Here is a 17,283-nt window from a genome sequence, read left to right as displayed (position 1 = left end):
TGGTAGCAGTGCTGGCAGCTGCTCTTACTGAGGTGTAATCATAAACTGATTGTTATACTGTCTACTTGGGTTTGTCATTTTTTGCTAATGTCAGTGTGGGATTGAACTGGAAGTTTTCTGGCAGTTTCTGGCTCTTATACACACAGTGTTCCTGTCTCTTCTTATTTCTTCATGTAAGTGAGGAAATGTGTTGGGTTGCACTAAGCTCTCTACAACTGTTTACAAGTCCTATTTATTTTAAATTAAGCCTATGTTCCTTTACTATCTTATGGAGAAATGAATCTCAAACATATGGGGTTTTGACTTCTTTTTCTCTCTTCAATTAATACTTCTAGGAGTTTACTGTGCACCATTTCTATTGTGTAAACCTCATAGCTTCCAGGATTCCTATTCAGACCATACTAAGATCAAGTTTGATGTTGCTGAGAGATGGAGATCTTATTTATTTAAAGATGTCTTTTTTTGTCACTTCACAAAAGTCACATCAGTATATTTCCTTTCATGTTTTGTCCTCAGGATCTCATACAACTCTAGCTTGAATTTGAATACCCAGTAGAAACTGATATCATTAAAATACTTTTCTTTCCATCTTTCTTTGTCTTTTTTTTTTTTAATTTGAATTCTCCACAAACTGAGAAAGTCAGGAACCATAATCCTCTTATTCATTCTAGTTCCTCATCTTAGCTTTGAGGAACAGATTAAAATCCTGTGTAACCTGTACTGCCATTGTATATCAGTTATGGGAAGAAAAGTAGTCCTTTCTTCTTGCTGTGTTCCTCTCCCTGCCTTCCAATTTTTTAAGGAATGAAAATAGTTCTCTTCAGACCTCCTAAGACAGTTTTTTTTACCATGTTATATGTATTGAAATAAGTTGTGATATTCAGTATATTTTATTTCATTCCTCATTACCAGTATTTTTAACTTTCTAATACTGTCTATACAATACTCTCAAATGTGCTACATATGAGGACTGATTAAAAGCAGTGCCTCCTATTGTCTTATGTTATCCAAAAAATCAGAGGCAGATGTTGGTGGTATGACAGGAAGATTGAATCTTCTCACCAATATCCCATTACATGTTGTTGCCATATGACAGATGGCAGCAGAGGGGCAGTCTGACAAAATGGTGTCTGACATGGTGGTGTGTGTGAAGCAAAGATGTGCCACTGAATTCCTCCTAGGGGAAAAAAATGGCACCCATGACATTTATTGACATTCACTGAATGTTTCTGGAGACCAAGCAGTGCATGAGGGCACAGTGAAGTGATAAGGCATTTCAGCAATGGCGACAGCAACAGTGGATCACTTCTGCTGATGCAGATTTCTATGAGTGGGGTGTACAGGTTCTTGTTCATTGTTGGTGCAATTGCACAGCTAGTCGTGGTTGACTGTGTTGAATAATAGTATTTTGTAGCTGAGAATTTGCTCTATTGAATAGTGTTATTGCTATCTTTGTGTCTGCTCTAGTGTCTATGGAAATATAAATATAAATATAAATATAAATATAAATATAAATATAAATATAAATATAAATAAAAAAATGCAGATGTTACATTCAGAGAGGCCTATGTAGATACATAGTTAGACTGATATATCATAAATTTGAAATGATTTGTGGGAGGAAACAGTTGTGGGAGGAATTTACTGAGGTTGGTAGTGGAACTGCTGACCAAAATAATAAATCTGAGGATATTATCCACATTCCATCCTACTGTGCAATGTCCACTTTCATGTCAACTATCCTTTTCTTTTCAATAAGAAAATTCCAATTTGTATTGTTAGTTTCACTTGACAGCTTTCACAAAATTGGGAAAAGGTCTTGGAAGCAGCTTGTTTTATTCCAAGCAAATATCTCCAGCATGGAAAACAGCACCCCTGCAGATCTATATGTTTGTCTGGGCAAGCAACAGAAATTCAGTTGTGTCTCATATCCGATTCTTCACATACTACTTAACATGTGAAAAGCTGCAGGATGTGAATGTCCCTTGCATTCCTATTCCCTGGTATTTCAAAAATATGTTTTGGTTGTTAAGATTCTACCTTGTAAGCCTTACTTTCAGTTTGACCTTTTTCAGAGCCAAGACCATGTCATCTTCCACCTAATTAGCTATTTCTTCAGAGATATTTTGTGAGCCTGTCTCATTTCTCAGTTATAGATTCTGAACCTGATTTGATGAGCTAATGATCCTATTAGTAGACTCAGCATGGTAGTGACATTTTCAGAAATAGTGTATAGGAAGAGATTGGAAGATAGGTTGTGTTTCTTACACATTACTCATATTCTTCCTGTTCCATCCTATCAAAGAATCTGCATGGTGACATTTGGAGGATAAATAGAATAAAAATATTTTATAACCAGGTGGCAACATTGTGCTGATTCTGAATTTGTGTTGATAATCTTTTTCCAGGGTAGTAATATCTTGCTTCATTGCTGATTACATAAGGCTGTTGTTGTTTTGTTCTGTACTGTCTGCAAGATTTTGCTATATTTGTTTTCATTTGAAAATAAATCTGAAATGTGGCTGAATATATTCTTTCTATTTCTTATTATATCAATTTTCCATCACCTTTTGTATAAAAAAGTCAGATCCTGACTTTAGCAGCTAAGCTGTGGCTTGAACATCTAACGACTCAATTCGTATTCAGGGATATGTTTCCAAATTTCAACTATTATTTCTGCAATTAGAGGGAGATCGTTTTGTTTTGCAGAAAGTGGGAAGCAGCAGCCCCAGGGAATGGAAAAATATGGAGATAAGTTTAATAGCTTTGCTAAGTTTTGTGATTTTAATCAGTTTTCTGCCAAACTGGACGGTATTACAGCACTTCCTGAAGAGCCCCAAGTATATGAGGAGTCGATGAAATACTCAACGTGGAAGTGCATGCAAGCTGAGCTGACAAAGTGTGATGTGACACACAGGTATGAAAATTGGCAGCTGGATATTTCCTATTGAAAAATATTTGTGTACTCTCTACTGCTATTAATTGGTACTATCAGAAAACCTAATAAGTAACAAAAAGTTCTTACATGTACATATTAAGTTATTACATTTGCTGCTTCACCTAAGTTAGATTTCTCTTAATTGATACTGTGATTAGAAGAAATGGGACTACTGTCAGAATTGTAATCTTTATCCCATAGATTTGCATAAAAAACAAATTGTAATATGAATCGAATTTATATCAAAATATTGGAGTATGATTTTGGAAAATTAATTAATACTTCAGTATTTTCAAGTGTTTAACAGTACTTCTTGAGGGAAGAGCACACAGCTTATTGCAAAGCGAGCTTTCCATGACGTATACTGCCAAAGCATCATAAAGAATTGGTATTAAGATTAAAACCTTTCAATTTCAAAGTATTTTTTAAGTTTCTTGCTTAACTGACTATATTAGTTTTGTGGTTTAAATGGAGTATTTTCATCAAACAGAAGAATCAAATTTAAGATAAAACACTTCTCTTTTTATAATGATTCTATTTAGATATTTCAAAGTAATGGCTCTGAGGTGATTGATAGAAGACTTTTAATATCTAAAGGGGAGCTAGAAAGAAAGGGACAGACTGTTTAGCAGGGTCTGAGGTGATAGAAAAAGAGGAAATGGCTTCAAGCTTAAACAAGGTAGATTTAATTTGGATACAAGGAAAAAAGTCTTCTACAGTGGTGGTGGTGAAGCACTGGAACAGGTTGCTCAGAGATATGATGGATGTTCCATCCCTGAAGACTTCCAAAGTAAGGCTGGATCAGGCCCTGGGCAATCTGATCTAGCTGTTCCTGTCCTTGTTCATTGCAGGGAGCTGGACTACATGGACTTTAAAAGTCCCTTCCAAATCTAAGGATTCTATATTTTTTTGATTTTAATGATTGAAAAATACCATAATCTTTCAATGTTCTTGTTCTCCTTGGACCCTTCTTAGTCTAAAATTGAATTTTTCTCCTTTCTGTTTCCTTATGTCTTATGCAGAATTTGCGCTTCAGAACATTACCCTAGATCATCTCATTTCATTTTCTATTTCAATATGATTTACTTTCATTGCTGTTCCTGAACATCTACTTCCAGATCATTCTTTTTCACTGAAAGAAATGAAATTCTTCGCTTACTCTGGTGCAAATATCCTCCTGCTTCTCCAAATCTTAGTTATCTATAAGAAAAATGGTCACAGACTCTTTAGCAGGATCTGCTTTGACAGGATGAGATGAAATGAATTCAAACTAAGAGAGGGGACATTTAGATTGGATATAATAAAAAAGTTTTTTTATGATAAGGGTGGTGATGCACTGGAACAGGTTGCCCAGAGAGGTGGTGGATGTCCCATCCCTGGGGACGTTCATGGTCAGGCTGGACGGGGCTCTAAGCACATATCAAACTATAGGTGTCCCTGTTCATTGCAGGGGTGTTGGACTAGATGGCCTTTAAGGGTCCCTTCCATCTCAAACATTTCTATTATACCAGGATTCTATGATAATAACTAGTTATTAATCTATCTATATATCTATTTATTTATTTTCTGCAAAACTGTGTCTTCAGTATTGCCATATACTTAGGAGTCTTGGAATTCAATTCCCTTGTCAGATTCAACATGAGTTAAGTTTTTGCATTCCTAATAGCAACCCTCACAATCTTGCAAGATTTCTATATTCCTCCTTTGCTGTATATATTCATTTCCATGTCCCGATATATCATTTCTGCACTGAGACATAAACCTGAAATCCTTATATGGTCTCTGGATACAACAATTTCTACTTCAAGCTTATTCACTCTATCCTTCCTTGATTTATTTATTAAAATAACATGTTTGCAAGGAATTTCAAAAGGTGATAATATTCAGTATTCTGGTTATCTGCTGTCATATAATTATCCCTTTTTATGTTCTTAACTATTTGTGCAGATTTTTAATACCTTATGATATTAAACACAGATTTAATCCTTTTAACACTGAAATGAAAATGTCAGATCTCTCAAAAAATTATGAACTAAGTTTCTTTATACATTAAATAGTCTTCTTTCTTTTGTATCTGTGCTCTGCAGTCAATGGAAATAGGGATATAACAAAAAAGAATAACAAGGAGGTGTTGAAAAGATGCTATTGAAAACATCTATAACTAGCTTGTCCAGTTTTATTCTTAATCAGTACTTCAGATACTACTGTATCTGAATAGATAAGTAGTTTTCCATGCAAATTTACATCAATTTTACTAAATTAGTCAAAATAATCTTATAATCTTATAATTTACTTCAGCATCATGCTATGATACAGTCCTTACATGGCTTGATGAAAATTTGCAGTTCTGAATGCTCTTTTTTCCATTTCATCATTTTTGTTCTTGAAGAAAGATTTCAATTATTTTTAAACATTCTTACTAAGGTTAGTATATAATTTTTTAATGTCTATTTCTTTTCTTTTGAGATCTGCCAAGCCCGTTCACATTTGTTAATCTTTTCATAGATTAAAATTTTTAAGAACACAGTCCTTTATTTCCAAGATTTTTGTAGCTCCACTTTTACTTGGGCTGTTTTGTGGATATAATCTGAGTGGAGGATGCTAATTGGTGTAGCTCATTAACCAGTAATTGTAAAATCCACCCTTCCATGGCACTTTTCAATTATGTGATTTTCTTTTGCCTTCTCAGCTCACTTTATTTCCATAAATGATACTTCTCCTTACATTATTATAATTGTACCTGTCTAACCACAATCTCTCAACAATTTTATTTTTTACTTCAGCCCCATTGTACTTGGTGCTGAATAAATGCATATCCATAATGAAGCAGTCTTATCTCTTCTATAAAAGGTAAAATAATAAAATGATAGACAACTGATGGGTACAGATAGATGGGACAAAAATGAGACGACTCATTTGCACTGTCTTATAAGTAGGCCCCAACTCCAATGTTTTTTCTATAGACATTTATTTTCACTTGAGCTCCCTTTTGTCTTAGAAATAAACATTTTTTACAAACTATGTTAGTTTTACATTATAAATAATCTTGCTGCTTGTATTATAGAATTTGCAGGTGTGAACACTGAAAGACTAGAATTGCTTTAATACTAAAAGAACATTTCTTGTTGTTGGAACTTGATAGGAGAAGCGGGACAAAAATGGTTTAGTTAATTTTATTCATGTCCCTCCAACTATTAACTTGATGCCCTATTACAAGAATAGAGCAAATTTTAGTCTATAATTTTATATTGGTCTGTAATGAACTGAGATACTTAGGCATGAACTGATTTATTTGCACAGCTGTCATCTATTTGATCTTATTTTATTTCAAAGTATTATTTATGTTGAAGATGTCTTAGGCTCTCTTAGCATAACATTATCTGAATTTGAAAGGACAATATATTTCCTGCTTCTAACACTTCCGGTCTGGTGTACGTTCTCTAAACTTGTATTCTTCTACCCATTGTTAGAGGCTAGATTTTTACAGTGCTCTTTGAGAACGAATGGTTCTGACAGCAAGTGATTTTTGAATTTATGTTCACATTTCTTCAGGTGGTGAAGTTGAATCATTAGTGACAGTAATACATTCACTGCTTATACTAGCCAACCCAATGGCTACCATTTTATTGAGGGAGAACAAATAGATACGCAACAATTAATGTGGGACTATTCCTGTCTGTAGAACTTAACTACGATGTTTTTCTCAAATCTGTGATAAAATTCATAAACGTCATTCTTCTCAATTCTTTACAGAGCACACTCTTGGTCTACAGCCAAAAGGGGTGGACAATGTGGTATTCAGCATTCTTCTTCCCAAAGAGGGGAAGGATAAAGACAGTTTGAAGGAAGGACAATTTATCTTAAAGCAGTGATTATTATAGAAGAAAGCTTAGATCACAGGCTCAACTGGACATCCCTGCATGAATACATGGTAAAGATTGCTCTCAGGAGCAGTAAATATTAAGGAGGCCTGGAAATAGAATGAGTTAAAGTCTATGTGCAAAACTTGCTAACAAGCAGCGCTTTTAAGTTGTAGGAAATTTCAAGTGATTTCAAGTTTTCAATTTTCTGTCTAGATTGGATCAAAACCATTTGTTCTCACTAAATACATAATGTTAGATCTTGGATATTGTAGCTGCTTAGGGTAATTGGTGTTTCTGTCAGTTTCCCAAATAATTCTAGTCATTAAACTTTTGATACTGTCATTTTCACTGAACAGGTGCCCTGGAGTCAGACAAAACTTGTTTAAAGCCATGATATTTGAAATGAGATAGTTGGGCTCAATGAACTACATGTTTCTGTATAACTTTATTTTGTCAGGACTTATTAGACTAGCTGTTCACTTTGACAGCTGCCTACAGACAAATACCTTATCAGTGATCTAAACAGTGTGGTTGTTGTAACTGAGAAAAATGAACTGTACTTGATGCACTTCTCAAGTATTAACAGTTAAACTTTCAACAGTGATAGAAATATATGTATATATATATATATATATATATACATAAGATTCTTTCACAAAACTTACGGGGGGTAGTTGGAGGTATTCATAGTTAGTCTTCGTATCCATTCTCATTTCAGTCTAGATTTGATCTGTGAAACTTTTGAAATCCGAAATGGAGATGAGCTATAATGGGGAGTTTTGAATACTGTTAACTTGCAATCATCAAAGAAAAGAACACTGCATAATGGAAAATATATATTTTTGAGTCTGGCTCTCCTACAACTGACGTGAGGTTAAACAGGTTCAAAACTAGTTTAAACAGCACATCCATAATGATTCCTATAAAATTTTGTTTTCAAACAAGTATTTTAAAGATTCAGGTTTTTTTTCTCCAATAAAGAAAAAAATATATATCATCATATGCATATTTCGTCGCATTTTTTCTGCTTCATTCATACTCTGTCAGCCTTGTGTCACAGTTAGGGAGTAGGAGGCATTGTACAAGTGCTGCTCTGAAAGTAATGCCTCCTATTTTATGATGTTGTCACAGTGTCAGTGGTAGCCGTTGGTGGTATGGCTGTAGAAGTTAAACCTTCACACCAGTATTCCATTTTGTTGTCATGTGGCAGATGGCAGCAGAGGGGCAGTCTGACAAAATGACATTTGACATGAAAGCATATATGAAGAAAGTGTGTCATTGAATTTCTCCTTGCGGAAAAATTTGCATCCACTGACGTTCATTGACACTTGCTGAATGATTATGGAGATTGAACAGCGCATATGAGTACAGTGAGGTGATGGGTGGTGTGTTTCAGCAGTGGTAACAGTGACAGTGGTTCACCATTGCTGGCACAGATTTTTCAAGCACAGCATGCAGGCTCTTGTTCATCACTGGTGAAAATGTGCAGCTAATGATAGTGGAATGTGAAATCCCTCTCGCTAAAACTTCTCACTCACATCAGAGTTGTTAGGACAGGCAGGTGAACAGAAGAGTATTTGCAAAAGTGCCAGAAAACAGAATTTGGAATAGACTTCTGTCAACTGAAGATAAATCATTTGCTCATCTCTTCCTACCAAACTCAGTTTAAGCAGGGTTCCCAAGTTACATTTATGACATCTATTCTGCAAAGTCATCAAATGGTACAAAATGTTACTATACCAGCCTTTTGCTTTCTGTATGATAAAAAACAGAGTTTGAATTTATGACATTTGATTAGAATTAAGCCTGAAGTGTTAATCCATTCATATACTTTTGTCTGGATGTGTTTTCACTATTTTTTTATGTCTCCAGCAAGCTACTTGGTTTATTATTATTTTTTTTCATTTGTTCGGTTTTGTTTTGCCATTAATATTCTTTTAGACAAATAAGATTTCAATGATTGTATCATATGTCTGTCCAGCTCTCCACTTTGCTTGTCCATAGTTTTAACTTTGTTCACCGAGTTCAATGAACTTTGACATAGACAGGGATATTTCAAAGACATTCTGTTCCTAGACATTGTGAAAACAGACAGCTCAGTCTGTTTTGAAAGAGAACACTCTGCTGTCTGCAGTATGACCTCAGCCCTTATTAAACAGTAGGGAATACACACAGAAGTACAATATGAAAACTTCAACCACTAGGTAAATTTTTTGAGGAAATCACGTCTTCTAAGGTCAGTCATATCTTCTAACATCAGTCATAACTCCATTATCAAAATTTATGAACATCTCTGTTCATTAAATGGTCAGTTTTTACTTTTGAAAAGGTTTATGTCTCTCTATAAAACATATTTCTATTTCACAATTAGTATTATTTCTTTGGAAATATCCTACTTTTTCTTTTTTTTTTTTTTGTTTCACTCCATTTTCTTTCTCTTCTCTCTGTAATCTTCATAATTGACATCCGGATATGGAGCTGTATCAGCCAGAGGAAGTTTCCTTCACAATTTTTTTTTTTGTTTTACAGTACCTGGATTCTTACTTTCACTTGCTTTTTCAGCATTAGGGCTAAGAGCTGCTTTGGGAATTGACTTTACCATCTGATGTCCTGTTATCTGTAAATTACTTTGATTCACCTTTACAGGAGTTATGCCATGCTGTGAATGGAAGCGTCACAATCTGGCTAGATATTTGCTATCTAAGTCACAAGCACATTTCTTTTTTTCAAGTTAATAGTGTATAATTAATGAACAGGAAATCCTTTTATCTTGAACTGAGACCATTTTTCTCTGGACCAGGGGAAATCAATGAAACTCAGGCAAAAAATGAAATGGAGAATGTTAAGGTCAGGCAGCTTGCTCAGTGTAAATGCTAATCTGAAAGCAGATGGAGTGCATCTTCATACACAATATCCTGAGACACTCTTCTCAACAGGCCAGTCCATTTGATAAAGTACATTGCCATCCTGAATTTTAATGTGACAAGAGTACTTTTAAGTCTCTTGTTTATGCTTTTGTACTTGAGGTCTGTGAACAGACCACAGTGAACCTTTATTAGTTGCTCATGTGTAGGAAAAAAAGAACCTCATCTCTCCATTGAATCTGTCATGATATGCAGCTACAGCATTGAGTGAAGTACCAAGCTCAGTGTTTCTACAAGGACTTTACACAAACTGCAGAAGATGAAACTTTCACAATAAAAACACATTTTTTACGTCAGCCAAGCATCAAAAGACTTACAGAGGGGCATGTACTCTCTGTAAGCACTTAAAGGTGTGATCCACAAAACCTCCTATGGTTTCATCACAGCCATCATGCTTTTCTGTCCCTCCTAACTAAACTCGCACAGTGACAGCTGTTCTCAAATTGCCGTTGTGACATAACTCAATTCTATTTCTGAAGTCATTACCTGTTGCTATGACAACATAACACTCTGATGCTAATGTGTATGTCTCTGAAAAAATTAGAGAAGTACCACTACCCCAAAATTGACTTTAATTAGATTAGTTCAAAAATTAGTCTCTACTAGTATACATCTCGGGAAGGTGTATGATAAATCTTTTCCTTAATAAACGATTACAGACAGAAATAGTTGGTTCTGATATATTCCCCTTACTTTTTATGGATGTCGACCTTTTATTTCTGCATAAGGAAAGTGAAGGTGAAATCAACAGTTCAACTCTTCCTGCTTGGGACTATGAAATAACCACAATTAGCCAGGAAGTCTTAAAAGGAACCTGCATATTTCCTTGTAAAACACTTGTTTCTCCTGAATGTTTTTAAATGTTCAGACAGATCTAGAAGCTTTTATATTCTTACTTCAGTTATTATTTCATTTCTCCCTGGGTTCCAGTGCTTATTACTAGCATGGGAATTCACTATAGGATGCGTCTGATTATATAAACTTGTCCTTCAATGAAAATACATAATTTGCCACTAAGTTTCTAAGTCTAATTTCACACGATTTTTTTTCCTACTAGACATTTTATTATATTATTTTTAGATTTTTATCTAGTATTTCCTGGTTGTCCTTTATCCTGTTTTACTGTTTTATAGGGATAACAAAGACAATACAATAAAATACTAGTAAAATTGGTGGGATTGATCTCCCTGACAGTTTCTTTTCCATTGGTAGTTTTGCCAAGCCAATATGTCCTTAGTAGTCCTAACCACAGTGTTGTGGCAATGTTTTTACCTAGCATGGTGTGCAGCAGAAAATGTTTGGGATTTATACATTATAGATACAAACATGGGTTTATTTTCACATATTCATCTAATGAAAAATATTCTTTTTTCGAGCTGTATTTGTTGTAATGTGGGTTCTTCCAAACTGGCAGGTTCCTTGTCTCTCCACTGAGTTTCTGGATGTATCAGTATGACAAGATGCTGTTGTCATACCACAGAGCAACTTAAATAATTGAAATCATCATTAAATTTACTTCTTATTTATTTCAAAAACATGTTCTATGACAACATGCTTTCATTCTGTGGGTAGAAAAACCCATCATTCAAATATAACAAAAAGCTCACTGTTAGAGCTGGAGAACATTTTAGCAAATTACCAAAAAAAGAAAAAACTCTAACATGATATGCATATTGTCCTCTCCATTAAGTTTTTTAATGCATAATAACAATAATAATGGTAATAATAACCACAGCAATTTGAACTGCTATTCATAATGCATTACTTTTCTTGATGTTATTTCTCAAAGTCTGGAAAAATCATAACTGTTGGATTTGGAACAGCTGAAAAATTATAACATTAAGTACTAAATGCTTTTCTACTCAGTAATTTGTCTAAAATAGGAGCAGCTGAAGAAATGAGATCTTCCCAGTGACAATGAGGTAACTGTACAACAGCAAAACTGCTTCATGCACATGTGTGATAAGCGTTTCTTAGCTGAGACACAGTGCTTCTGAGATCTCTCTCAGTTGCGGTGGACAAGGATGTATAGATTCATCCTACCTATGTTCTAATACCCATCTTCATATTGAAAAGTCTTGACATATAACATTTCAGGAAAGTAAAATTATCAATTTCTTTAAATGAATTGTGTACAGTTTGATGGTTTTGTCCGAATGTTCCATTTATTGTTAGAATCAGATCTGTGACTTTGATTTACTACAAGTCATTTATATTTATTGCTGCTCTACAGTGGGAGCACATCAACTAGAGCCTCTCAAAAACAGTAAAAACAGATTTTCAGTGTTATTCTTGGTGTAGGTATGCTCATGCAATTCTTGCATAGAACAAATAAATTTCTGAATACAAAGAAAATTGCACACTTTAAAAGAAGAGTGAAGTCACTGTGTGTCACTGTGCATGCACTTTACCTCAGGACAGAATTTATTCAATGCTTTTAGAAGGAATGGATATGTCTTTGTGATGTGGATCTCTGCATTGAATCCAGCAGGTGCAGAAAAGATATTTATGGGTGCCACATGAAATTTGCCCTGGTATATTGAGCTTTGACTTTTCTTCCATCTTCTCTAATGGAAAGAATTTATTCAGTAATTTTAAACACTGCAATTGTGAAATAAGTCAGTGCTTTTAATGAATGAGAATTTGTTTGCTTCCAATAAATACAAACTTTTGTAGCTATTTCTCATATTACTGGAGTTGATTCCTCATCAGTGTCCTACTCCTGCTTCACAAGCAGGATTTCAAAATAAGCATCATAGGTTTTTCTCTATGCTATTATTTCATATTTTTTTGTAAAGGTTTATGCACTATTTTGTCATAAATTTTCCAGTGAATAACAAAAATAATAAATTTCTGATCAGTATTTTGATCTGTTTTTTTTCAGTCATTCCTTTCTGAGATCTGTTAGAAAGGCTCTGTGTTCAGAAGTCCCCAAAGAAATGTTATATGAAGACTTTTCTTCAAAATTGATGAACAGCTGATTTGCTCACAGAAGAATCTAAATACTTTCCTAATGCCCTCTACTTGCAGAATTTTAACAGATGAAATACTCAGAAAAGATGTCTTAAAACTTTTTTTAAAAGAAAGACTCAAAGCAGCATAGTGGGCCAACTGTTAAAGACCAGGACAGCTAGCAGAAATCTCTGCTCCACAAAGTTTTCTTCCTGTGCCTTTTCACCTGGTATCCCTGGCCATTAAGAAAATCTCAAAACCAGAGTGAGCATAGTGTCACAGAGACTGTAATTCTCCTCATGCGACAAACTGTTAGAGAGAAGAGCAAAAAATTGCACTGTGTGTTTTGTTTTCTTTTTCTCTCTCTTTTTTTTTTTTTTTTTTTTTTTATATGGGGGGGGGGAAGTTGTTGGGAGAGGTGTTTTGTTGCTGTTTTGCTGTTGTTGCTTTTCTCCTTTCAGCTTTCTTCAGAGATTGTGCTTGGAAAATTCATGACATCTACTGACTAAATAAAAGAAAAGATACAGACTCCAAGGGAAGGGTTGATGGGATGTGAGAAATAAAATGTTAAGTGACTTAGAACAGCAAACTTGCAGGCATCTCTGTTGTATATAAGTGGTGAATACAGAAAAGCAATCTCCTTTATGCTGGAGGTAAAATATGTTCAGATGATGATGATGGTGATGAGTAAGAACATAGGATTTGTCATACTGGATCATATGACAAATCCTATGTTACTCCTCATTTGTCAAGTCTGGCATTTTTGCTGCCTTCAGAAAGTGACCAGTGCCTGATGCTTTAGGGGAAGTTGAGGAAAAGCCCTTAAAGCACTTAACTGGTTGTGGAAAGGAAGGTAGAGAAGGGGATAAATTCTGGACCCCAACAGCTATCAATTTACCCTCTGAAGCATAGTAATTTTAACATTCGTACTGATGTTATTACTCAAAAAATTATTTATCCCTTTAAAACTTTTTGTATAATATTTGATTTAATAATCTCTTGCTGGCAGTAATTCCAAGGGATGACAGCATGCTGTGAGAAGTATTCACTGTCACAATTTTTACTATACTTTTGCTTTCCATTTATTTTTCTGCACATCCTTTATTGATTCATTATGGCATTAGGGTTAAGAATCGGGTCTTATCATTCTGCAGTTCATAAAAATAAAGAACTGACCATTCCTGTTTCTACCATGAAGTAAATTTAAAAATGTTTTCCTTTTGTGTCTATAGAGAAGAGCTTAGTGCCTCCATTTTTCTTTATCTGGGAAGAGGAAAGGCAAAGGCATCATTTTTCACGATAAAAAATGAAATATTAGTGTTTTTTTTTTCTGGATTTAGGTGGTATATTCTGCATATACTGTTTTTCAGGGCATACTTTTTTTTTTTTAATAAATAGCTTGATTGGATCCTGAAAAGATATTATAATAGTGTCTAAAATGTTAATATAGAAAACAACTCACATCTGTTGATTTTTTTATTTTATTGAGCATGGTCATCCCCAGGTTTGAACTGTACTCCAGAGTTCCATGTGAAAATAAAGCTAGAAAATGTTACATTTTTTAAACGCAAAAAGGCACATTTTTTGTCACTCTGTCACATCTACAATTTCATTAAGAGAGTTCTATTTTTATACTAATCTACATGTGTCTGTATTCTTGCTAAACCTGCTTCGTATAATTAATTAAATACAACTACACAACTGCATTTATCTCCATGAATTCTGAACTGAAGTCTTCTAGCATAATTTATTATTACATATAAGACTATAATGATTCATAGTAGGATCACATCATCTAAAAAATGTGGTAATAAGAACTAAGAAGCATATACTAAAACATACCAAAGGATTATCTCAGGAATACTTAATAGCACATGTAATCTTACAATTGGTAAAAATTCCCAGAAATTCACATATATAAGCCCGTGTTTGCATATTAACAAGTACAGTCTTAATTAACCTTTAGCACAGTAGCTGATGAAGCTACTTTACTGTGAAATCAAATTCTGAGTATCTGTAACCAAAACTAAATTATATTTACCCGTTATCTTTATTTCTTCAGGAGCAGGAGCTGTGCTACAGGTCAGCATGGTCAGCCATGAAAATGGTCTCCAGATCATGTCTGATCTCAAGGGTCCTTCCTTCCATCTGTCCTGCTAGCTTTCATTTGGGACATAGTAATTTGAGCAAGTGCAGCCTGAGCAACTTTCTCTTTCATAGAATCATAGAATGTCTTGGTTTGCAAGGGACCTCAAAGATCACCTAGTTCCAGCCATGGTCAGGGTTGCCAATCAGTTGATTAAGCACTAGATCAGGTTGCCTAGGATCCCATTCAATCTGGCCTTGAACATCTCCAGGAATGGGATATCCACAACATCTCTGGGCAGCCTGCACCAGTGCCTCACCACCCTTTCAGTGAAAAACTTCCCCCTGCTGTCTAATCTCTCTCCTCCCTTAGTTTAACTTCATTTCTTCTTGTCCTACCACTGTCTACCTGTTTAAAAAATTTATTTCTCTCCTGTTTATAATCTGCCTTTCAATACTGGAAGGCCACAATGAGATCTCCCCAAAGCCTTCCCTTCTCTATGCTGAAAAAACCCACCTCACTCATCCTGTCTTCATAGGAGAGGTGCCTCAGTCCCCTGCACATCCTCGCCACCCTCCTCCGGACCCTCTCCGAAAATGCCACATCTTTCCTGTACTGGGGGTCCCACGCTTGGATGGGACCTCACCTCACCAGATGGGACCTCACAAGGGCACCTCCTCATCCTGCTGGCCACTCCTCTTTTGATGCAGCCCAGTATACTGTTGGCCTTTTGGGCTACACACGCACACTGCTGGCTCATGTTAAGCTTTTCATCTAGCAGGACCGCTAAGTCTTTCTCAGCAGGGCTACTCCAGGAGTTCTTCTCCCATTCTGTATACTTATCTGGGAGTGCCCCAACCCAAGTACAGTACTTTTCACTTAGCTTTTCTGAATCTCATTAGTTTTACATGGGCCCACCTTTCAAGTTTTTCAAGGTCTCTTTGAATGGCATCCCTTCATTCTGCCATATCAACTGCACCACTCTTCCTGGTGTTGTTCACAAATTTGCTGAGGGTGTATTCAATCACATAAACTATGTCACTGGTAAGTTTAACACTCCAACACCAAAGTATGTCTTCTACTGTAGCAGAAGGATGAGACGGGGAAGTCTGGAAGAATGAAAGGGCTTTAGTGAAGCTTCTTGTTACCCTTTTTCTTCTCATCAGTCATTAAAGGGGTGAACTAGATTCTGGACATTACTCTGACTTTGTTAAAATCCCCAATTAACTGCTGAGGGTATGTATGCCCAGTGTTAGATGACGTAGAGTCATGTCTTTAACACTGGGTTTTGCAATACTGAAGCTCTAGGCATTTAAACACTAGATTGGATGCAGTCAGTGACATCTTGATCATCTGAACTTTTCAAATTCTGATTCAGTTTTTGCGGAAGATGGTCTATTTTAAAAATGTAATGTTTAGTTTGCTTTCTCTATCTTATAGCATATCAAGTCTATTTAACTTAATTTAATTTAATTTAATATAATTTAATTTAATTTAATTTAATTTAATTTTGTTTTATTTTATTTTATTTTACATATTTTTAGCAGTACTTTGCCAGCAGTTAGAATGGCTCCTACTTGATAAAGAGAATCAGAAGTTGGTAGGATGAGTTACTATTCCTATCCAACTTTCACAATGTCATGATAATGATAATTTCTGAATATAAACATCTGCCTATACTTTGTGATACAAAAAGCATCTCTGTTCTCCATTCCTATCATTTCAGTTGAGTTTTTCGATCTTTTATTTTAAATCACAGTCATATCATCATTTTCTTCACACAATCATTTTTTTTCACATCTATACTCATCCAACAATCTGCCTCCTGTGCAAATGGTACTTCTAATTGATACCAAGAATCTAACCCTCGAGTTCCTTTTGTCTGTAATGTAAATCTCAAATACACAAACATGTACGTTTTGTTTGCTTTGTTACAAATGTGCAAAAAAAAAAAAAAAAAAGAGGCATTTAATTTCCAAAGCTACTGCATCAAATGTTTTGAGTACTTAGAGAATCACAACAGTTGGAGATGGAAGGGAAGCGAATGGGTCAGGCTGTTCACTCCTTTCCTATCACAAAATTAATCTCAAAAATACGTATTTTTAACATTGTTTGTCTCTCATTTTTAAATATAGCTTCATTTCATTCTATTTAAACCCAACAAGTCAGAGGTAGATTAGTTTCATAGCAGACTAAATCTCTAAGACATTTCTGGCTTTTAGATTTCTTTTGTAAAATGCACAGAATGAGGACAAGCACATTTTGTTTTTATAAAGAAGTAAAATATGCGTAATACAAAATTTGAGCTATAATGGAAACTGGTCCAAAAATATGAAAAAACTCATCAGTTTTTAGGATCCTGAAAACATGTGATGACTTTCTGTAAGACTATATCCTGGGACCTTTAGTTGTAATTTCGCTCAGCCAAACAACTATTATACTGGATTAAAAATGAGCAGAATACTCAGCTGTTATCAGTCCAGTTTCCCTCCTGTCAGTACTACTTGGCCAGTTTGGGCA

Source organism: Tympanuchus pallidicinctus, unplaced genomic scaffold (assembly GCF_026119805.1).
Source record: "Tympanuchus pallidicinctus isolate F22 unplaced genomic scaffold, pur_lepc_1.0 scaffold1, whole genome shotgun sequence".
In the NCBI taxonomy this organism is placed as follows: Eukaryota; Metazoa; Chordata; class Aves; order Galliformes; family Phasianidae; genus Tympanuchus; species Tympanuchus pallidicinctus.
The sequence above is the reverse complement of the archived record's forward strand: the minus strand, read 5'-3'. Positions refer to the sequence as shown.